Source organism: Epinephelus moara, chromosome 5, assembly GCF_006386435.1.
Source record: "Epinephelus moara isolate mb chromosome 5, YSFRI_EMoa_1.0, whole genome shotgun sequence".
Taxonomy (NCBI): Eukaryota; Metazoa; Chordata; class Actinopteri; order Perciformes; family Serranidae; genus Epinephelus; species Epinephelus moara.
The window spans coordinates 20,728,764-20,752,001 of NC_065510.1; the positions used below are offsets into that span (position 1 = coordinate 20,728,764).

General features: G+C 40.4%; 1 protein-coding gene across 4 annotated transcripts in view; it reads right to left on the reverse strand.

The window, feature by feature from the left end:
• The window catches only part of coro2aa (coronin 2Aa), a 72,014-nt gene that overhangs the window by 35,504 nt on the left and 13,272 nt on the right, over window positions 1-23,238 (reverse strand). Inside the window, exon 1 of one of the 4 annotated variants that reach the window (XM_050043869.1) lies at window positions 1,234-1,606. The exons of the other annotated variants lie outside the window; for them this stretch is intronic. The gene's annotated coding sequence lies outside the window, so the exon portion shown is untranslated. Of the gene's footprint in view, window positions 1-1,233; window positions 1,607-23,238 lie in introns of those variants that run through there. 4 annotated transcript variants of the gene reach the window in all.

Sequence of the window (23,238 nt, forward strand, 5' to 3'; positions counted from 1 at the left end):
CGGTGGCCAACATGAAACCATGAATGGCCCTATCTAGAGCCAGTGTTGGTTTGTCCATTCCAGGCTACTGTAGAAACAACATGGCAGACACACTCTGTATGTAGATATAAATGGCTCAATCTAAGGTAGCAAAAACACAACAAGTCTTATTTCAAGTTGATTTTTGATCTAATGAAAACATACTTATTACACATTCAACATTCCAGTTCTGCCAATATATCCCACTAAATTTTACACACTGGACCTTTAAGTTAACAACCTGCTCAATGCATCAGTGTTAAATATAAAACTTTGCAAAAGTTAGAAACATTTTCCTGTTTAAATGAGGAACTATCTGATGAAACAGGAAGCAAAACCTGCCTTTGTGATACTGGGTGCTACAGGGACACAGTCTGGTGAGAACCCAAAAAGTCTTGAGGTTGGAGCTCCCTGAGCTTCACTTCCACAGCTGTGACGAGCAGCTCTGCATGCTCATAGGTTCATAAACCTTGACGTGAGAAACAGGATACCAGGCTTAATGAAAAGACCTCAAACAGACTGCGATTCAAACCACAAGGCACATATTTCAGCGAATGGTAGTGTTTTGAAGGGTGGACGCCGCCATAAATAGCCATCTGTGGTGGTGGAGATGACTTGACTGGGACGGTGGATGATGATGTCATTTTCACTGTTGTGGAACGGCTTCAGTTTCATATTGACATTTTTTTTCTTTTCTTTCTTTTGGTTGTCAGCAAAAAATAGAAACTACTTCCACGCTTATGGAAGCGAATGAGTGGCTACTTGTCCAAGTTTGAGCAATAGGATAATTAAACTAGAAAGGAGCGCAAGTCAGAGGCTGCTGTCAAATAAATCTGCACTGTGCAGGGAAACTTTATAAAAATAGTTTTTCAAATATGCACAGATTCGAGGAGGCGAGGAACGGTTGAAGACAGATTTTTGTTTCATCTTGTTCAAGCCTGTATTCATGCACACTCACTTTGAATCCCCAGGGGAAAAAGTGAGCTCACACACACACACACAGACACACAGACACACAGACACACACACACACAGTCATACATTTGTGTGGACAGAGGTCTAAAGAGTAACAGCTCAATAACAGAATTTCATTGAAGAATCTGAGGGAGTAGGGCATGAAAGAAATCAAGAGACAACACGGAAGAGATGGAAAAAGAGTGCAATTAAACAAGTGGGAGTGTGTGAAAGTCAAACTGGGAGCTGAGCAGCACTCACCCTGTCGAGAGAGTCGACACTGGCACTAGAAGAAGCAGCGGGTCCGTCAGTGAGCCAGAAAAAGTTCTTAATCTGAGTGGCAAAAAACCCTGACCAAAAAAAAAAATCACTCCGCTTGCTTTATCTCAAGCACATGGAGCAACACTGCTTCTACAAACACACACATGCACAACACACATACACACACACACACACACACTCACACACACGCACACAGAGCCTGTCCAAGTCGTACTACACTCCTGTCCGAGCAGAGTCCTGACCAAGCTTCTTCTTTGATGTGCACAGACAGTCAGAGGAGACAGCGGGTGTGTGTGTGCAGCATGAAGCCGAGTACGTGTGTGAACAAGCAGGAGGGGAGAGCGCAGGAGTGTGTACACTCCCTGACAGGGAGGTGACTACAAGGAGAGAGAGAGAGAGAGACAGAGAGAGAGAGAGAGAGAGAGAGAGAGAGAGAGAGCAGCAGGTAATCACACTCCCTCTCTCTGAGCGCCGCTCCCAATCGTCACTCCTCCACAGTGTTTGCTCAATCAGGATTTCTCACTCGATCTTTAAGGAGAAGGAGAGGTCGAGAGGAGGGAGAGACAGAGGCAAAGACGGTCGTCCTCACCTTTGTTGCTCAATGATAAAATGACTCATCAGACGTGTCCTTTTTACTAAATTCATAGCTAATAAACACACAGATACCTCATAAATGTCTATCCCTAGATAGTCTTAGGGAAGTACGGTGACGACAGAAGTGTTAAGTTTACTGGTGTGGCACCTTTCAAACATAGAGTCAATTTAAAGTTCTTTCAAGGCAAATAACTGCATTTAAAGGAATACTTAACCCCAAAAATGATCAATTGAATGTCAATTACTCATCCCGTGTCAACATCATGCCAAGCCAACAGAAGGGAATAGAGGAATAAGATGATGTTGGCCAATCAAAAGCCTGAAAAAGTTTCCACCAAACACTTTCAGTATGGTACCTTTGGAACCAAAAGTAACCCTTCAGACATGGTACCTAGACCCTAGGGTTTCCACCGCAAACAGTACTCTTAAATGTGGGCGGGGTTGTTGCCACTCACTGCTCTGTCCAGCACTCACTGTATTTCCTCATTACCGGTGAAACAGATGGAAGTCTGCACCTCGTTAATCGTCCACAGAACGAGACTGCACGCCAGCATTTTCAGAACAAAACAAATCAGGCTGCAGTGGGAGTGTCTCTCGATTATATTTAAAAAGAGCAGGTTTGTGTATTTAGTCCTTCTCAGGCAAGCTCTTGGGTTTACTGTTGCCAGAGCCCACAGGAGCAATGCTCTGCAACACTTTTTTGTCTCCAAGTGAGGATTAGATTATATGCAGTTCACATAACCCGGTAGAAATTAATATATATTTTTTAAAAGCTTGAAGATCCACTCATTACTAAAACTGTATGTCATATAAAAACTAAAGTAATGGTCAGAGTTGTCATGTTGAATATTTAAGGTGTGCTGATGGATTCACGTCTACAGCTCATGAATTGAGTAACACAACAAGTTAACGTTCCACCTTAAAAGTCGCCAGCAGTTGGCCCGGTGAATTAAGCTATTTTTTTCTCCGACTCCAGCTGCTGTGAGAGGCAGCAAAACATCCTTTCATTTTATAGTTACAGTTTACTATTAAAACTGAGTGACCGTCCGCTACTGACCAATCAACAGACTGCAGTGTTCACAGCTCCACCTTTTAGTACCAGATCTGTGTGCTAGGTACCCCAACAGAGGGGGGACCAAAAATGGGGACGATACGAAACAAGTCTACCAGTACCATCCACAACTTTTCACAGTGGAAACTGAAAAAATGTGTACCGAACTGAACTGTACCATACCGCTCGGTGGAAACAGGGCTTATAGCACATTCTGACACCTCTGTTCCTCAATATAGTGGAAGAGTAACTGTACATTCACATCCATCACTGCATGTTGCTTCATTTGTGATGCCTAACAAAGTAGATAACGGCACACACTCTGACTTAATAAGCCAAAAACTCCCTACATCAGCACTGGAAATGGAGTTTCTGAAAATCTTAACCCTCGACGTACTTTTACAAAAGGTCATCTTAAGTGCTACATTGTACTGGACTTGCTTTAGTTTCTTGAAGACCTCTCCTCCAAGAGCTGAAACATCTTCAAGAAACTCAAGTAAGTCCAGCTGCCTACGATATAGCACTTTAAATTACCATGACCTGGATGACTGAGAATCTTCACCAACATGTTTACAAAAGGTCCGTTTTTGGTGACTTAAACATAATTTGCATGTGGGCAAAAGGCCAAAAGCTACACTTTTAAACAAACCCGTGTACGTGTGAAATAGGCCTCATTTATCGAATGCTCAATACTTCCCAAACACATGCTTTTTTGCTAAAACTTAAGTATTTAAAACACTTCTTCTAAAACAGTCCTACGCATAAACAAGTAACGCGCCTGGGCACGTGCATGTTTGAACTCTGCTCATGCCTTCCATTGAGTCGCCCTGGGGTGCTACTTATCAGTGTGTGAGACTGATATGCCGAAGTATTTTAAATAGGAAGGTTTTGGTGAAAATTAATGTGTCTGAGAAGTACTAAGCATACGACTGGATAAATGACACTTGGAATATACTGCACAATTTGTGTGAGTTTGTAATCAAATGTTTTGATTTAGTGTCACTGATATTAAATGTGGCCCCCTTTACTCCAATTCATTCTCTGTTTTTAGATTCTTTGTTTGCCATGGAGACATGTGAGAAATGTGACTTTTCTTCACCATTTTGACGTTACACCAGACAAGTACCTCATATACAAATGATCATTTTGGGGGTAAAGTATTCCTTTAAACAGCTTTTTAAAATAATGAATGGGAATGAGTTTGAGTGCAAGTACTGCTCAGTAGATACTGTTGCAAGTTACCCCAAATTTATGAAGGGAAATAAAAGTGCAGGAGAGGAGTTCATTAATCCCAAATAGAAAATAGGACATCCACATGGCCTGCAGTGGCTTAAAGGGCTATTACTGTGATTTAGTATTGTACTTCTACTAAGCTGAGAAACTTGCAAGTAGGGCTGCAACTAGTGTTTATTTTCTTGATTACTTATTCAGCCTATGAAACGTCAAAAAGCACTTCCTTCGAACTGTTTGATTTGTCTGAACATGAACCGAAACCCAAAGATATGTCATTTACTTTATTTATCATGAATGACAAAGAAGAGCAGTAAATCCTCAGATCTGAAAAGATGGAGCCAGCAAGCATTTAGCGTTGGTCGAGCATTTTTGCCTGAAAAATGACAATAAATATCCATTTAATTGCAGATTCTTCTCTTTTTTTGATTGATTAAATACACCTGACTTGACTTATCGGACTACACATAGAGGCTGAGATATTCCAGTCATCTTGATTATTATAACGCTCTACACACTGGTCTACCTAAAACTACTGCAAAATTACAGATCATTCATAAGGCTGCTGCCAGGGTTTTAGCAAAAACCGAAAGAGAGACCATATGATTCCTGTTTTACGTAACCCACACTGGCTCCCTGTATCTTTTAGAATTGATTTTAAAGTCCTTCTAGTAGTTTTTAAGGCCTCGCCCCTCTTACATCATAGACTCCCTATCACCTTATGTCCCTCCATGACCCCTGAGATCCTCCACAGCTGCTCTTTAAACTGTTCCTAATGTCACTACAAAAACTTTTGGGGATGCATCTTCTAGCTGCTATGATCCAAAAATATTCAACACTGTCTTAAAATATTAGACTTTCTGGCTCAATGGACAGTTTTAAATAACTCAAAAACATATCTTTTTAATATAGCCTATGACTAGCAGTTGTCTGTTTTAATATTCTATGATTTTCTTTAATTTCACATTGAACAAGTGTTGTTTAATTGTATGGTTTTATCTCTTTGCTGTGTTTGTATCTGTTGCCGAATTGCAATTGGTAGAAAATACACTACTGTCACCTGCACACTATCTCCCTTGTAATAAAGGCAAAATGCAGTTTTTTAATCTAGATCTGAACGAGACTTAAGTTGGGACACTTTTTCTGCATTCTATTACCTTTTAAAAAAATCCTGACTCACTGTGCGTCTTTTCACTCATTCATAAGTGGCACTGTGTAAGAGTGAAGGCCACACGTTCTCACACCAAACTTATATTTCCACTTAATATTATTATCTCAGGCCGTCCCTCTAAAACCATCTGTCCTCTGTGAAGTTCAATCTGAAGCTCCTCAGACTCAAGAACCTTCAAGTAAAAAAAAAAAAAAAAAAGATATGATGTGCGCTCAAAATTCAATTGACTAAATTGTTTGGCAGAATTCCCAGCTGCTACAAAACCCATGCAGCCATTCACATGGCTTCAGCTTGACAGCGGTGGTAATCACTCCAAGGCAAACTGAAGCATTACATAATGGCACATTAGCACTGGAGGCTAGGAGAGCTAACAGGTCGATAGCAGGGCTGGCTGAAATAAGCTGGCCTTCACACGGTCAAACGGGGGTGTAGCCGCGAGGCAGATCAATCTTTGTTATTGCACAAACGTGCATGCCTGCACGCCAGTTTCAAAGTAATCAGATCATGATGAGTTTTTTTTGCCTGCAGTGGTTAGATGGTAGTGAGGTACAGATATTTAAGGTTAAATTTTAACCCATATTGTTCTGTGTAGGTATTTCCTGCGGGTTTAATGACTTTTTTTTTTTTTACCTTTCTCAGTTTCACCCTTAACCTGCAGCCTGTACGTTTTATGTTAGATTTTTTGTTTGATTACTCTCTTGTGTACACAGGGCATCCATGCACACGAGAATCAACTGCTCTTATTGGACCGCCCTGTATAAATAAAGACTGGTAGGACAAATTACCTAAATTACCTCTGTAAAGATAACAATACTAAACTGTAAAAAAACACGCCATTAGAAATAAAGTCCTGCATTTAAAATTGTACTTAAGTACAGCATTTATCTTTAAAATTAAGCACTTGTGACTAAAATTCCAACATTAGAAGGTAAAGTTAAAAAAACAAATTTCTAAATTGGTAAGAGTTAAAAAGGTACACTGTGCAGCGTTGCTGGTTATTGTCTGTAAAAATGCTCGCTGGCAATAGTGAAAGTAAAAGCCAACCCAAGATTCATTTTAATTTGGTGTTTCACCTCGCTATATTTGTGTATTTTTTGCCACTTTGCCTCCTGGACACCTCGTTGCCACCATTTTATAAAGCCCCGACCTCACCTGAGCGCTGTGAGGGTACACGCCTATTAAAAAAATTAAAAAAATAAGAAAATACAGGCAGAGGGCAGAGTCTCTTGAAAAACTCAGTTCTATGGATCATAAGTGAAGATTAAGAGAGATTACTTCTGCATAGCTGCATGAGCTCTGCTTTTTAGCCTGCGCAAAATTGATGTGACAAAACAGAAAAACATCAGCCACTGCCAACGCTTAATGTTATCTTATTAACCGATAGGCTGATGGCAATCAACAAGGCGAATATCAGCCGATACCAATGTTCAGCCGATAAATCGGTGCATCCCTACAAAATTTAATTGAGTGTATTTTTTGTTGACAGAGCCTGAGTCATTTTAAGATACGTCCTCACCATGTTTCGTTTCCTAAATCTAACCACAGTAACTTTTATTGCTTAAACCTAACCTCCGTAAATTACGTGACTGAACGTTAAGGATGTAATGTCATTCGTGGGGTGCAAATTCGTAGGATATCGAACGAACTCTTGTGCATGAATTTTTTTGTAGGATATCATCCGAACCGCTCTATGAGACTACATTACTAAGGTAACCATTCCAAGTCCTGAACGGTCTTGTAAGGGAGGCAAGTTGGGGCAGTGAATGGGTCACAAAAACCCGGACTTTCCCCAGGAGTCACGTGTTCGGACCCATGTGAACTTTGAGTCACTTTAAGGTACATCCTCACCTAACCTCAATTTGAAGGATATCATACATCCTGCATACATTTTCCATACAATCATACAAACTGTTCTTTGAGAATACCTTGTCTATTTCCAACGTCTGAACATTATTAAGAGTTAAAAGTTCTGTGCTCTTTGAAAAGTTGTACCTGCATTATTGTGCTACTATATTATCATGAGATCAGTGGCATAAAATGGTCTTAAAATGACGATAGCATCGTTTATCGCAATCAGTTCTGGGACATTATATTGTACACCAAAAGTGGTTATTGTGACAGGCCTGAATGTACTTACCACACACACACACACACACACACACACACACACACGTATACACTGCTGATACAGCCAGCCACAAACATGTCTCTCCCCAAATACACAACAGAGTCCAACGGTCACACACACTGTCTCTGAGATAAGACACAAACTGGTACAAATGTGGTTGGCTCATCAAGGGAACAAGGTTTAACTCGGTGGAGAGAGCGCTGAATACACACCTAACTTGAACATCAATAGACATATATCATGTAACCTCATTTATCTGTAGAATTAAAATATATATTTATATATATCTTAAACCAGCTGGTCTGAAGAATAGATCAAGATAATTATACAGATACTGACACTTCCTGGAAATCCTTAGAGACCTGTGGTTGGTATAATCAGGGTAAACATGACACACACACATCACTGTGCCAAAGGTGTGCCCAAGATATCTGGCAGACAGACAGTGTTAGTGATCGGCCAGTGTCACCATGTATCTGCTCCTCTTATCAAAACAGACAGACGGCTCTGATTTATGAACCTTTTACTGGCAGCCCAGGCTCCACTTGTTGTCTCACACTGTAATTCCTCCTATTCAGCTCTTGGCTCTGGATCAAACCTTGGCGTTTCTAGTGCGTGTGTGCATGTGTGTGTGCGTGTGGCAATTATCAATAAGGACAGGGCATGAGTCCTAAAAGCTTGTGACTCTTTCCAAAGAGCTGGAACCACAAAGGCTCACTCTCTAATGACAGATCACACAGTCGCAGACTAATAGCTGGCTGCTGTGAGAAAATAGGCCAGAGTCTTTGACACCACAGAGACACAATGACCTTCCCTTCCTCACTTTGTCATTCCTGATTAGCTGTCTGTCTCTGTTTTGACTGTAAAACACCTGGTTTCAGTGCCAAGTGCAATCCTGTGTTTCAGTTTGGGGTTTGGGCTTTTGGGCTTTTTGCACTTGAGCTGAGTGTATTTCATTGTGGGCTTTAAATGCTCAAGTGTTTGCACCAACTGAGCAAATAGTCCCATTCAGGCATATACTTAGCTGAACAGGTGCAGTCAATAACTGGATAAGTCATCTGGAGCTATTGACGTCCAGTGTACACAGAAACCTCCATTAAAGACAGATTAATTTACAAGTGTCACTCAGAGAGTAAATAAATGACTAAATGACTGCTCAGGGCAACACCTCCCTCAAAATAAAAAACATTATGCATCACTTTATATGGCACCAGCTTGCGAGTACCGAGCACATGAGAAAAACAAAGTCAAGGTTTTTCAATGGATTTTTTATTTGCATGTTGCTGTGGTTTTAATGCTTTTCTGTGCAAATGAGGAGCCACACCTGCACAAACACACAGGGACGACACTTATTCTACAAGTCCTCACACAGAAAAACATTTTAAAATGTTCTCATTTATACTGTGGGCGGCACAGTGTTGCAGTGGTTAGCACTGTCAGCTCACGGTAAGAGGGATCCTGGTTTGAACCTGTGGTGGGGGAGCCCTTCTGTGTGGAGTTTGCATGTTCTCCCTGTGTCAGTGTTAGTTTTCGGGTTAATTCCTGAGTCTAAATTGTCCGTAGGTGTGAATGTGAGCATGAATGGTTTTCTGTCTCTATGTGTCAGCCCTGAGATAGTCTGGCGACCTGTCTAGGGTGTACCCTGCCGCTTGCCCAGTGTCAGCTGGGATAGACTCCTTCAATGTACAGTAAATTGTGATGTCCATTTCTTGCTCCAACCATACAATTTTACCACAATATCGATGCTGAAGTTTTTGGATCGTGTAATGAATCAGCTTGAATTTTTTAGGTGATAAATTTACTGGACCAGCTGGAAAGTAGACACTCCATCGCAGACGCGTCACGTCAATAGAAACCGAGGGGGCACGTGCCCCCTCAGATTTGAGGGATGATTTTTTTTTTTTTCCGACCAATTTTATTTTACTTACTTTACCGTACTTATTATTTTACCATCTAGCTATGATCAGTGGTCATATTGAGTGAAATGTGTTCTAAATAATCTCCTTCATCTCAGGCCCATTTAGTGGCTGTAACTTGCATAAAATGCATAAATGGTAATTTACACATTATTTATTAGGATTTAGGGGAGATTTCCTGTTAGTATTGATCACACACGGCAACAGAGCAACCATCTTGATAATGAACGATCTTTGGTCGATCATGTGACCACTCACAGCTTTCCCATTGGATTTTAGCCACCCGGGTCTCCCATTGGACAGCCGATCTTACCAGCTTGACAGCTAGGCTTCCGGGTAAGCTATAAACACATCGATTACGCGTCGCCGCTGAAACGTTCACTTATAGCCTCTCTTTGGCGTTTGAGCAGCTTTATAAAACTCTTGAACATGTAATGGCTCCTTAATTAGAAAGTTGACTTTACATAGACGGCATATCTTTTCAATTTCTCCTGACATTGTGTTGTTTGGTTTGTTCNCCTCGATCTCGTCAGCATGCGCCACACACGTGCTGTCTCCCCCCCCACACCTTGCGATTGCATCGTCATTTAAAAAAGACATCGTGAAACAACCCTTCTATCGCCGATGGGCGATCGGATCGCCCATTGGCACAACCCTAGTTAACGTTAGCCTATAATGTCTGAACTGTAACGTTAGCCTGACTAATCAGCTACTAGTAGCCTAGGGAGTATCCATGGAAGTATCAGAAAAACTTGAGACGGGATTTATTTTGGTGTATCTGTGTTTCAACGTTAGGCCGCCTAACAAGATGGGTGAGTGTGTATGATTGTGTCCTTTTTTATTGCCTTGGCACGCCGTTGCCAATAACATTGGCTAATGTTATCTACGTCACGTTACGTTTTGCTGTCAATAGTGGGAACCGGCCTGGGTTCACGTTTGTGTGTATTAACGTTAGTGTGTAGCCAAATATTTTATGCAATACAATAAGCTTAGCTATGTTTGCAATATTTTCCTAGCTGTTAGGGTTTGTTTGAGAAAAACTCCTTTCCTCCTTACATAAAATAGTTTACATGGCAAGGTGTAGATGCGTTAAGTGTGTGTGTGTGTGTGTGTGTGTGTGTGTTTGTGTGTGTCTGGACAGGGGGGTCAGCTTTGAGTTTGGGCCCTATCCAACCTCAAGGCATTGTGCAGCAGGGGCCCAAAATAAGTGATTTGAGGGCATCCCCCAAAAAAATTTGTGCGCGCGCATAGCGCACGAACCCAATCCACTGTGCCCCCTCACATTTTGGGGTTGCATGACGCCCCTGCTCCATCGCCCCATTTGACCTCCTAACATGTTCTCAGTTCTCACACGTTCTCACAAATTTCTAGAAAATCTGCAAATCCCAACACATATACTGCAAAATAAAAAAAAGCACATAAAACCTTCTCACTGCTGCAACAAGACTTAAATGTGCAGTACGTGTGAGTCCAGACAACTGTGAGGACAAGCTTCCTAAAACAACCGCAGTAACAAAATGAAGACATGAATGATCAAGTTTCAGATCATAATCTGCTCATGTGTCTCAACATGTAAAGGTGTGACTAAAGCAAACTTATTAAGCCACTGGCTAACATCTCTGCCACAGGGTTTCAACACATCTTCCACTTCAAAATTCCAAACTTTTCCACACCAGATTTTTCAGACCATATCTGACCTCTGAGTACAAACAGCCAACCGTCAGAAAACGTGCATTTATCCATTGTGGCTGATCAGTCCACACTCCTCTGCAGACAACTTTTCACTGCCAAACATCTCCACTCTAAGAGGAAGTAAACTAACCGGTGCTACCTCTACTTGTATTATTGTCCCATAACATATTTAATTCATATTATATTATTGTTTTCCACATATTTTTTAGTCTCTTTTATAAATAAGAACTGAAAATAAGTTGGAAAAAAGGTAAATTATAATTTTAATTTTCTTGGCAACTGTGCAGTCTTCCTTATTCACTGTATCCATGGAAACAATGATGAACGCAGTCATAAAGGTTTCTTCACCCAGACATCCAATTTAATGATATTCCTGCATTTCTTTCCAACTAATTGAGCATAGCTTTAGTTCAGGCAGGACACGATGTCAAGCTCAGCTCACATCCCAGCTACATCAGCTGATCTCAAACTGAGCACAGTCAACTGATGGAGCAGCCGATTGATGGAAGGGAGTCAGCTGATAGATCACATGATTCCTTTCTATGCAACCAATTGGTGAGTCTCATTCAGGGCGCCCTATTTAAACTGCTTTTGCCTGCTTACTGTTGCTGCTTCCACTGCAAGCCGCCTCCACCCCAGCTCCTCCTTTTCATATTGTGTCTGACTTATCAATGTCATTTCTGTTTGTCATTGATGCTGCTCTGTTCTGTTCCCGGGGGTCTTTGCTGCTGCTCTCCCTGCCTTAGGCTTTCCATGTAGGTGCGTGGAAAAGCCTTCCTGTGTAGGCCTAGGAAAGGCAGAGGGGCCCCAGGACAGAGCCATGCCACCGATTATAATACTGCAAATGGAAATAAAGTTTTCTTTGACCAGTGTTCCTGAAATTCTGTTGCAGATGGCTGGATAGCTTGTTTGCAATCATGTGACTATTATGATGCATGAAATTCAGATGGAGGACAGGAAGTGATAAATCCATACACTGTGTGAGGTGGAGATAGAGGAAGGTGACTTCATAACTTATGTTGGATGAAAGAAAGAAGAGTAATTCTTCCCACAACCTGGCCGATCTGCCCAGTGCTGGCACGATTGTCATTACAACCTTATCCTCCAGACCTCCTGACATTATTAACTTTATACTGCAAGCTGATGAAAGTGTACAAGAGTACAGTGGACGATAACTACTTTGTGTGCAGTTGGGTCCATGACTGAAAGGATTGCTGTCTTGTTTTGTTTTTTTGCAGGGTGAGTAAATGTGCTTGAGTACAACTGTCTTTTATATCTAAATTCTGTACATGGATGCACCACTGTCACGCTAACGTTACTAACTAACATTAGCTAACTTGAGCTACTGTTTTCTACCTAAAACCTCACCTGTTCCCATAGGTTTGGGGAAACGCTGTTAAAAATCTGGGTCAGTTGTCAGCAGCTGTCACATCACATTATAATTGCATCCAACTCCAGGCACGTCAACACAACGCTTTAAATCTTTCACTTCCCCCTTTTACATCCAACTAAAGTGGCCTTTGTTTTATCCCAATATGATCAATTGAAACAGCACAAATCATAGACATTTGTGCAGTGTTGGTAGTCTCTGCCACCAGCTGCCTGCCCTCGATCTGCACAGCACACCCATGTATGACGTCATATGGAAAGAAACAATGTGCAATTTGGCACTTAAAGGCACTTGGGTCAGAGCTGTGAGGCTGTGACGTACCGGTGTAGAGCAGCTCTGCATTGGAGTGTGCATTAAGTCAGACGCTATACATCTCTCTCTGGCCCACACTCTCTCACAGTGTGTTAAACAATTTGACTTTGCTCGCTGCCTGCTCCAAACAACATGAAAAACACTCTGCTTTGATCTATTTATTTTTAGACATTCTAAATTTCATATTTTAGAAAACACAGTAGGGGCAACAGTCTGAAGACACGTATTTTTCCATACTTTTCCTGACCTGGAAATTACTGAAATCAAATTCCATACTGCCTAGGAACCCTGCTGCAGGTCTGAGTTTGTTTCTAGCTACTGTTTCAGAAAGAAAAATCCAAAGCCTCCCCTGGTGGAGTCACGTCAGTTCAGTCAGGTGATGATTGAGTTGTGAAAAAGGCGATTGCAATCTGAAAACAGGAAGTGATGTGGGCAGCAAAGTATTTGATAAGATGATCTGGAGTCATTTCTAAACTATGTTGCAGATGTCTGTGGTTCCAAATAAAACGCCACATTTCATCATATGGACGACTAAAGTACACCATGTGACGGTGATCTCACCTCCTGTTAGCTTAAATGTTACATGACTCACATGTTAGCATGCCTGTGCAGCGCACCACGTTCCTTCATATCTGATTCACTCCAATATCTGCATCAACACAGCTGTTCCCATTCAGTGATATCACAGCCTCACTCACCTGCTTACATCAACTTTGGCAGCCAAACACAGGTTGTACAGCCAATAATTCCTGAACTTACATCAAAAGAAACATTCGGGGAAAAAATGCATTTCACTCACTTTTAAACGACTGAGACTCACATGAAAGTTAAAATCTTGTTACTGAATATTTTGTGTGGACTTTGATGATAGTAGACAATAAAGAATATAAGTTTTCAGATGAACACACACAAAAGTCTGGCATCCAGGAGTACTACTACAACATCAGCTGGGTTTGACGAGCTGGAAACTAAATCAGTTCCTTTATTGGCTTAAGAGGGTCCAGCCTCAAGACAAGCTGGATGGAGGTTAGTGCGCACAACACATAATGATCTGTGACAGAGAGACACAAACAGTTAAACCTCAGGCACCGAGCAGTTTGTCAAGTACTACTCTCCTTTGTTGTTGTTGGTGAAGTGGATCTTCTTCATTTTGTTGATTTGTCTGCTGAATGACACAAGAACTAGAATCAAAATTACACTTTTTGTTCAGACAGCGTGTTCACAGGAAACATAGGTTTCGTCACCAAAACAGCTTTAGGTTTAGGCAAGAAAACAACTTGGTTGGTGTAAAATAAAGATCATGGTTTGGGTTGAAATAAGTCTGTTTGTTACGTAACTTAACTTACATAAGAGTTAACAAGTATGTTAAAGTAAATTTGATGTATGTCACATGACTTGGTTAAAAACAAAGCTAAAAGTTCACACGGTACATGAGCAGCAGTCTCCTGACCCCAGGAACAGCGCCTTTGCTAAGTCCCGCCCCCGGACGCAGACTGACCAATCATAACGTAGCATCGGACCAGCTCAGACCAGGGTCCGACAACAACTCAACTGTGCTCCATTGACTCTAATGCAGTCGCTTCAGATTTCCTTCATTTTCAGGCTGGTTTTGTGGATTTGGAGCTAAATGTTGTGCCTGGGGCACGTCGTGTATTAATGATACTTGTTACCTGGAGAGGTTGGAAAAAGATATACGTTTCTTCCCTGTTCCAAAACCAAAATCAGACCCTGAAAAGTGTAGGGTTAGCTAGCTAGCTACTGAAGATATAGCCTACTGAATGTATACACATGCTGCTTTTGCTTGGCAGAGGCACGGAGGGGAAGCCAAACACCGTTCATCTGCACACACTGTGATGCCACACAGCTGGTTCAATATCAGCAGAGTTTCCCTTTATATTCATTGTCTTCTGTGGCGATCAGCAGTGATGTGGTGGTTCACTTTTACACTGTGATCTGTAGCCTATAGTTCGGCTTTAGCTTCTAACTATCTTTGTCTTTTTAACCTGTTGTTGCTGCTGAGTCAGTTTGACATCCTGGATATATCCTTCAAACACAGACTGTAGACCCCTCTGTCTGCTTCTCTCTGGAATCACTATTTCATTTGTCCAAAAATATGATAATGTTTCTTCAGGGAGTGCTGTTAGTTACAGTGTGGGCTCCATGCTTGCTCCAACTAAGTACAATCACTCAAGTACTTAATTTAAGTACAATTTTCAGATACATGTACTTGAGGTATTTCCAATTTATGCTACTTTATACTACAACCCAATATCAGTCGTAAAAGTGAGACTATATCCTTATATACGTCTTCATCTGTAAATATATACTGTGTGCGCTCATGTATTTGTTTTCTTTGCAATTAGAGCACATGACATGTTTCCATTGGTCTTCATTTGACAGAACAGGGAAAAAATGGAGCTGTCCTATTAGAAATTACAGGCTACTTAAAAATTAAAAGGAAATTCTCCCCCACATCCTACGAGGTAATTATAATTATGGATCATGTCACATCGTAGCACAGAGGAAAGCCTGTGTCTCAGGTCGTAGCCTCCTGAGGGTCCCTGTTATCTAGTATTAATTACAGCCAAGCTAAGCTGCTCAGCAGACAGCCAGTGGCCTCTGCAGCAGAAGCTCCTGACACAATTAAAAATATTCAGCATCAAAGAGAAGAAGGAAGAGGCAGGAAAATATGCAACGGCAAAAAATGAGGTTTGATGTTCTAAATTTAGCTCAGAAGCTCTGCCTTAGGATTTGATATGCTAAAGAGATGCATTTTATTGCAGACTTTACTATTTGGGATAAATATTAAATGACAAATACGCTGACGGGTGATCAATTATTCAGCAAAGGCGATGACTTGCTCCTCAGCACAGACCAAACAAGTCACACTTAAATTAATACAGTGAGCGTCACCAGCCAAGGCCACCCATCCATCCAGCCTAACCATAGTAACTGTAGTCAAGGTGAGTTTCACTTTCTGTGACTCAGGGGGATTAGCCTGCCTTTATATAGGCACAGCCTCTTTCTATAAACAATACACAGACAGCGTACCGCTGCAGTGCACGCCCCGCTATCAGGCTGAGGGAGGCCACCGCTAATCAGATCAACCACATTAGCTAACTGCATTAGCGTGTTGTGATACTCGACACACAGAATGTGCAGAATGCTGGCGTGTTGTGTCTGTGACATCTGAAACCGAGAAGTAGACCATCTATAAGAACACTGTGAGGAGCGTACAATCACAACATACAGAACATAATATGCTCACCTCATGGTATTTTACATTTTGGTTTTGTGTTTTCTTTATTTTAGATTTGTGTCACCTGTCTTGTTGGTATCTAGGTCATGTGACTGCCTCCCATTAGTTCCTGTTACTATATAGGTGAGGCCACACCCTTGCTGTCTGTTTTTAAAGCCCTGACGAAGACCTACAGTGGTAGAAACACGTTGGCTTTTGTAATGGAGTGCCTGGATTGCCTTCCTGTGTTTACTGTACAAAACATAAATGTTGGTACCAAATTTCATGGCAATTCATCCAACAGAAGTCAAGACATTTCACTATAAACTAATCTCTATAAACAGGTATCTAGTGGTGTCATGATCCATCTATCTGGATCGATGTATTGATTCAGTGATCAGCGATCCAGTATCATCTATGCAAAGTGAAAACATCGATCCATATTGTCATCTTTAGGATATGCTTTTATTTTGAAAGTCTGTGTCACCCTCAAACAGCAGCAGGCAGATGGCAAACAGCCAAGAGAAGGACGATGAGGATAATGTCATTTACTCGGGAATAAATCAGCAGAATGGAAATATTTCAGAGAAATTTCAGAGAAAAGAGGGGTCGACAGACGGAGGACATGCCGTACGTATACAATACCGTTACGAGATAAAACATGTATAAAACTGTATCAACGATGTTGGGGCGAAAGAACGTGCACGCAGGCTGAAATCCAAACACGCTGTTCTGTCGGGAGAAAAGTATGAATTATACACAGTATTTGTTATGTTATAACTGGAGAGATGTCCGCTAGCTGCTAGGCTAGTTTATGCAATATAAACATACGTGAGCTAATAATGGTGACTGGCAAAAAACATCTGACATGTTTATGAACCTTAACAGTTGTTATTGAGCTGAATTTTAAACCTTTGTTAAATGATCTTGTTTTTAATCTGTGCCTTATTGCTGTTTGGAGAAGTTTGCCTTCAGGTCTTTAAGCCAGATAGTCCTGAAATTTTAGGCGTGAGATGATGGTTTGGGTTAAAATGAAAACATCTCTTCCATAAAGGTCTCTCTGACAGAAAGCCCAAAAGGCATATTTATTCCATTTGCTGTTTTATTTGTGTTTGTGGAGTCAGTTTAAAATGAACCCTACTACTGTTTTTATTACGTATGTGTTGTTTTTATCTTTTATGGCCAAAAGCAAAAAACAAAGGGGTGGCAGCTTCCTCTTTAATAAATTCTGTTAAATGGGCAGATGATATCATCTTATACTGATCATAGATCCCTGGATCGCATCACATCGTAAGCGTATTGTGGCAGACTTTATAGTATTGGCAAATATCGTATCATTGTCTAAAGAATTAATATAATATTGTATCATGATGAAACTGGTGATTTACACCCCTACAAGTATCTGCATATGTATGCAGAATCTGTAGGCAACGAGATGAGGTTTTGATATTGGAAGCATTCTGGTTCGTTTACAGTCTTAATAGTTTTGAACAATCACATGTGAGTAGCAGGTAAACAGTCTGTGTGGAGAGCAAAAGAGGCAGAACAACAAAATGAAATCTCAGCACCCATAATTTAGCTTTTTATTAGCTTTTTTTAATGTATCTGCTGTCATGTGCAGATATCTGGTTATAGCGATTAGTCAAAATGAGAGGCACATGGAAGCTTGCGAGATCGGATCAGTCCGAAATATTGGCCGTGGCTCACAAAGGTTTATCGTTGTCAGACTGACAGCCGAAGGGTTCAGAGACTGACTAAAAACCACAATGTCAACATGCTGATGGAATCAGGCAAAAGTTGGTGGATTACCAAAAACACAAGGGTTCACCCTCTGAGGACCATGACTGTTTGCACAAAGTTTCTTCATATCCATCCAATAGTTGCTGAGATATTTCTGTCTGCATCAGTGATGGACTAAAGTTACAAACCCTGTTGAACAATACTGAAGCATTCACTCTATCGCTCCTGTTGAGTCCAACAAACAAATGTACACAGTCGTCTTGTCAGGGAGCAAACATACATTTGCTCCGACAGCATTTTTCATGAGATACAACCATTAAGGCTACTTTAGGGCTCAGGGATCAATACGGTGAACACACCACACACACACACACACACACCACACACAGGGCCTAAGTGTAAGAGGCCATCTTCTCTTCATGAATAATGAATCAGACTCTGCTGACCCATCTGCTTCTCGATTAAGACCCTCGGAGTCCAGAAAACAACAGGAGCACACACACACTGAAACAGGACTGCTTACTGCTTAAATAAATACATCCTGTAGCCGCTGATGGACTTCGCCAGAAGAGCCAAAGATCAAAATGAACCGATAAAATAAAAGCTGCACTGGTGGCCACAAGATCATCAACAAGTTGGGAAAGATGTTTTGTTTTGTTTTTTGTTACAAACTGCATAGTTTATCCTATTAAGGCCTATAAATGTTGTTAAAAATAATCTGGAGGTGAAAAAAAAAATCACTTTCTTTAGTGTTAACAGGTTATAAATACATGTTAGTTAACTTTGCTTTGTTTTAAAGGTTGGGAACCACCTCCTGCTCTATTTTTGATTTTCATGACCCATTTTTATTATAAAGATGTTTTTATGATAAATGTATTTACCCCTGTTATGCTCCATGCACTAATGCTGTTAGGCTTAAACTGTTGAGCCTGAACATATGAACTTGAGAGGGTGACCGGGGATCAATGGAGGACACGGACATGGAGACCTAGATGAACCCAAGACCATATATTTCCTATGCACACATGCACACATGTAACCATGTCATGCATTGCAGCAGTTCATATAAATAGATGTAAAGGAAATACTGTGAGCACAACAAAGCATTTAGCCCCGGGGACATCTTCACATATGTCCCTTGGAATAATCTGATGTAGCCTTGTTTTTTTTCCAAGTCCATTGTCTTAGGTATGTGACAGAACACAAAAGAATCAATACAGATTCGTCAGATTAGAAAGTCATCTATGAACTAATTCTAAAGTACGGGCCCCACTTTGAGAATCGCTGCTCTACTGGATGTCCAAATCCAAATGAAGTTAGTAGCCGGAGATAACGTGTTATTACCTTATTCATATAGTATGACCCAAATTAAAAAAATGTTTTTTTTTCATATTTCTTTGTATTGATGCTACTTCAAGTTACTTTATTAATTTTTTCATACTTTGTTTTTATTTTCTTGCGTCAAATAAAACAAGCAGATGTCATTTCAGCCGTTAGGATAGGAAACAGTCTTAAACTGAGAAATGGGTTAAAAGACAGATTATTTTCTTTGAGGATTCTGAAAATATATTTACTGTAGCAGTAAATAAAAAAAAAAAAATTAAAAAAACATGACGTTGGTCTTTCAAAGATCGCGAGATTTATTTTTAAAAATCGGACCCTTGAGTCTGTGACTCCAATGTAAAGTTAACATGAGACAAAGAAACTACAGAACACTAAAGGTGGACCAGCAGTGTCATATTACAGACAGTTTGGTTCACTCTGTGTCCTACTGGAGCGCTGAGCTTTCCTCTTTCTTGTGGCCTTCAGTGTCGCCTCCCTGCTGCCTGAAAAAATTGTACAAAAGCACGGCACACTCGACACTGCACAAATCCAGACTCCCTCTCTCTGTATTTTTTTAAGTAATCCCCTCCCTGTTTGCTCCATGTGGGAGCAGATAATCCTCAAACAGTCGGACAGCTGTCATGTCAGAAACGTGCAGGACAACCTGCCATGACTGATCTGAGCGACAGTGATGTAACACTAAAGAGGAGAAACACAAACACATCTTTTAAAGCTTTTGTTTAAGGAATCATTACGCTGTGTTGTGTCAATGAGCCGGCCCTGCGGTGACAAGAAACAGCAGAGGCTGGTTTGGTTCAGGGGGAAGCTGGTGGTCTACAGGCGGTCTGCGTGTGACAATAACAGTGAGAGGTTCTGCGGTCACGTGCAGACTCTCCGGTTACATAAGGGCATTTTAGGATTTCCTAACCATTGTCAGGACGAGTACAGTAATCATCCTGAACATCCACCAGCAGATTGTTTCCTAAAGCCTGTGCACTCAAATATGGCAGATTTGTTTGAATCAGTGTGGTTGCTGCCTCGAGCGCATCAGGCACCAAGTGAATATAAAAATCCATCATCAATCATCTTCACTGTGATTTCAAAGATTATAGTTGATTACAACACAAAGTTTCAGATGATGAATCCACTTAAACTTTAAACATCTGCCCCGCTTGGTAAAGTGTTGATTATACAGATCAGAATCATACGATACAAAGAGGGTAAAGAGAAGAATCAGAACAAAACACAGCTGAATCCATCCAATTGGCAACTATTCCGATAATCAATCAATCATTTGAGTCAAGTTCAACATGTGAAAAGCTTCTGAAACGTGAAGACTTGCTGTATTCTGTAAACTGAATATTTTTGGGTCAACTGAAACAATGCACAAATATAAATCAATTTAAAAAACTACACAAAAATATATTTTTGGCAGATATATAGAGGAGGAAAGGTTGTTAGGGGAGTGCATATTTATCTTGTAACACTGGGTGGTACTTTGACTGTGAATAAACTGGGTTTATTACTTGTTCATTTAAATAGGTGGTAAATAGACTGGGGATAGTTGTATATTTGTTGTAAATATGAGATAAGATATACTTTATTGATCCCCCGAGGGGGAAATTCAAGTATCACAGCAGCACAAGACAGAATCAAAGGACATTTAATGAATAAGATTAAAGAGGAAAAAGTAAAAATTAAAGATAATAATAGATAAAGATATATTTAGGAATTTGTCATTTGTAGGGCCAGTAAGTATAAGTCTTTCTTCTACCTACTCCTCTTCGGACACTGTTATCTTTGTCTTGTTTTTTTTATTAGTCTTTTTTATTAATTCAACATAAAGTCATTCCGTTCATCCAACTGTTGGTCAGACAAAACAGGAATAACAAATTGTGCGATTTTCATAATTTACATTTTATAGATGATTAATCGAGACAATATTTGGCCCACATTTGTACTGGCTCTGGCAAATACGACCATCTCATAGCAGGCAATAAGCCAGTGTTAGTACAGATACTGCTGAATATGACTCTTAACTACTTGTGCTACTGTTACACTACATTTTAGCATTTAACCTTATCTCATAATCACGTCAATAATTAGAGTGCTCACTGTTTAGCAAGGGTTACATAGGATGATTATAATTACTCAACTGCATTTTTAAGAGGAAAGCAATGGAAACATTATTCCTGTTCTAAGATTCTGGATTTTTGTATTTGATCAAAACAAAAAGCATTAGTTGACATGTTTTTAAGTAACATTGTTTAAGAATCCTGACAGAGTGAGTATGGATCTGTATCGACAGGTTCATTGACGGTTTGAGAACAGTGGGCACAAACAACTTTAAGTCCCCTCTGGCAAGTCTTTATAGGGTTTAGTCAGGAGTGAACCACATGGGGAGTGGTGATGGTTGTGATGGTGATGGTGGTGGAGTCAGAGATCTCAGGCCCCTGGGGGCTTTGTTCTGGAGGTATAGTCATGTATGAGGCATCATGTAGTGAAAGCATCAGGTTCTCCACCACCACCACCTCGAGGCATTATGTGTGGTTTGACTCTGATAGTGGAGCAACAGAGGACATGTGAGGTGACCTCATTCACCCTCAGGCTGTTTGTAACTTGTTCCTAAATCAGTGATATAATTCAGCATAAAGGCAAATAGGAATACAGGGCACACACACAGTTTTAGTTGCTGCTAACAGACTTTTATTTGCTGCTCAAATATGTTTTCCCTCGTTTTATACTGTTGAACATTTAATATCTGTTGGTTAGCTAACAAATAGCCTAATTTGAAGATGGCGTCTGAGGCACTTTGAAGTCATGGTGGTCATTCATCGCAGTTTATTTACCTTTTTAGACTAAACTATTCCCTACAGCCGAGCTCTGTGAGGCCCGGACACAGTGGTGCTTTGAGCTAAATGCTAACGTCAGCATGCTAACTCACTGATAGTTTAGCGGGTATGTGTTTATGGCCATTTTAGTTTAGCATGTTAGAGTACCACTATCTGCTAATTAGCACTGAGCACAGAGTACAGCTGAGGCCAGTGGTGCCGCAGGAATGAGTCCTTAAACCAGGTAATGAGTTAGCATTAGCTCCCCCGGTTCTCTCGTCTTGAAGTCAACAATAGGCTGTTTAAATGGGTTTTATATTCCACGTTACTGCATGTACATTGGGATATTTGTCTGAAAAGTATGTGCAGCTCTGATATCAAGAGGCACTGAAGCATTAAATAGTGTCGATATACTTTGCCTGACACTGAGCCATGGTGTTAGCAGGGTTAAAATGTCAAATATTCTCTCGTTCCAGCTTCTTGAATATGATTATCTTGGGATTCATTGATAATATTGAAACATAAATTAGTCACAGACCTCTAAATTAACCATAAAGCTGGAGGTTATTACCGTCCTGTGTTCATCAGCACATAAACACACAGCGCTCGACAGTCTGACCTGGTTACATAACGACTTGCCACCCTTTAATTGGTTTCTTCACCTCAGTGTGGAGTAACAGCTGATGAGCCATCAAAGTGCCACAAACTCGACACATTCAACAGACGTAACACTGCTGGAGAGCAGCGTGTAAGATATCTGTGCATCTGGAACAGCTGGACCTCCTCTTATCAGCTGAGGCCTTTGAGTCATTTGCATTAAAGTGAGAATACATCAAAACCATATCAGCTTGCGACCGATATTTATTTTCATTTAATTAGCCAGCAAATTGTATTACTTTATTAAGATTTCTTTATTTATTTATATTTATTCATATTTTGTTTTATTTTATCCATTGTTTTAACATGGACTTTTTTAAGCTTACATTCTCTCTCTGTCTCTGTTTTTTCTTTTTTTCTTTTTTACTTACATCATTTTATTCTCTTTTTTTTATACATAATTAGCACTGTTGGTGCGAGCTTGAGATCCAAGGTTTTTATTGCCAGGGACTGCTTCTCTGTAATTGTTGTGCATATGATAAAAAAGAACTTGAAACTTGAAAGTACTATGTTCCTTTGATTGCCTTTCTATAAAATGTCAGAAAGTAGTTTAAAAAAAAAAATTTAATTTAAAAAAAAAAAAAATAGGACCCGTCACAATCTCCCAGAGCCCACAGCTTCATCTTTCTGTCTTGTTTAGCTTGACCAACAGCATCAAGTTCAATCTTGACTAGGGCTGACCCAAAACTTTGAAGCTTCAGTTGTTGCCAT